General features: G+C 33.6%; 1 long non-coding RNA gene across 1 annotated transcript; it reads left to right on the top strand.

Annotated features, from left to right (window-relative positions):
* The first annotated feature begins 252 nt into the window (after positions 1-252).
* Positions 253-1,255, top strand: LOC107061471 (uncharacterized). The gene is made up of 2 exons (XR_001473996.1): positions 253-361; positions 1,023-1,255. It is a non-coding gene; the product is annotated as an uncharacterized lncRNA (long non-coding RNA).
* Positions 1,256-1,609: the final 354 nt, after the last annotated feature.

The following is a 1,609-nucleotide window of genomic DNA, read 5'->3' as shown; positions in this document are numbered from 1 at the left end:
GGCCGAATTATAATTGGCCACATGTAAAAAATGATTTTGCAAAAAAAGGTTTGTTCAGAATTTTGAATTTTTATTATAAAAATAATAATGACGTTTTATAAATGTGTTTTGGGCCTGTTAGGCCCTGTAGTTATTGACAACAAACAAGTCCGTCCACCAATAGGCAGGTCCAAAAGTGACCGGCCCATATAAAAAATAGGTTTTGATGCTATCTAGAAGCCTCCAATATAATATCTCATTTGTTCACACCAGTGTCACATCTGCAAACAAAGGGTTATTTATTTGACTCAAACCTATGTGCTCCTATGAAAGCTCTGGATCTGCTATGATGGTCAAGGAGTTGAGCTCCTTTTTCTAGTTTGTGAGTATTTCCTTGTGTTCCTCTGCATATTCTTCCTTCTACTCATCATTACTAAGTTGACTTTGATGATGTAGGAAATGTTGTAGCAGCTTTGAGAAAACTTTTATGTTTCGAAACAGTAAAGATTTTCTATCTTGATTTTTTTGTCTATCTATGCGGTGATTGCTCTAACAGTGTTCCCCTTTTGGGTCTCATATATCTGAGAGCCTTTTGTGCGAATGATATAACTCATCATTGTTCTTCTCTGGTACCGATCTAGCTTGATTTACTCACTCCCCATAACTTATTTAATATCAATGACATTGTAGGTTGAATTTGTCTTGAAGCATTAGCTCAATCGTTCACTTGTGTATTTGATGTTGGTATTTTGTTAAATCCTTCACCTTTGTATTTGTGCGTTGTCCTGTCCTTGTGGTGTATGACCATTCAAGAAAATAAAAAAAAATTGTACTCGTAGTCTTATGATGATGTGTTCCTCCCCTTCCCTAATATGATTTATATTTTTAGTTTTTATCCTTTTGTTGGTCATTTGTTGCTTGAGAAAATTCAAAATATCTCTGGTTTATTTGGTAATGATATAAATGTAGTAAAAATGATTATTTCTTTTTTATCAAGGGCATGATTGACAATGTAATATGCTAGTGTGTTTACTTCTCTGTAGATCTGTGGTAGCATCACATGGATTTTTTGTGATAACTTCACGATGTTCTCAACTACATTTGTTATGTGACATGTAATATCTCACTACCTTAAAATAATTTTAACAAGGACTAGCGAGTGAGTTTCTACTTTTCCCTTGGAAAGCCCCATAGAGACATAATGGTATATTGTTTCCCATTAACAATTTTCCTTTCCTCTATGTTGGCAATGTAATGAACTTCCTATCTTTTGACATACACTGATTCTCTTTTATGATTCTCATATAGAAGCCATAGGATCTAGTGTCTAGATTGCCCCATATGTATTGCAATTTGATTGTTCTTGTTGTGGTGGCTCCCAACAAACAAATAGATATTAACGTTTGGGTTCATATTTTCTCAATGTAATCGACAATTTCTTGTCCAAAAAAGAATTAATCTCTATCTAGGGTATGAAATACTATCTAGTTTTAAACTATCAATGCTAACATTCAAAACTAAACTATTGAAAAAGACTGTGTTCCCATGATTTGACTATTTTCTTATCTTGCAAGCTCCACGTATTGATGAATGACACTGGTATGAATATATTCTTCTGCTTTTGACAAAC

Source organism: Solanum tuberosum, unplaced genomic scaffold, assembly GCF_000226075.1.
Source record: "Solanum tuberosum cultivar DM 1-3 516 R44 unplaced genomic scaffold, SolTub_3.0 scf00138, whole genome shotgun sequence".
Lineage (NCBI taxonomy): Eukaryota > Viridiplantae > Streptophyta > Magnoliopsida > Solanales > Solanaceae > Solanum > Solanum tuberosum.
Note: the sequence above shows the minus strand (reverse complement) of the source record. Positions and strands in the feature narration are given on the sequence as shown.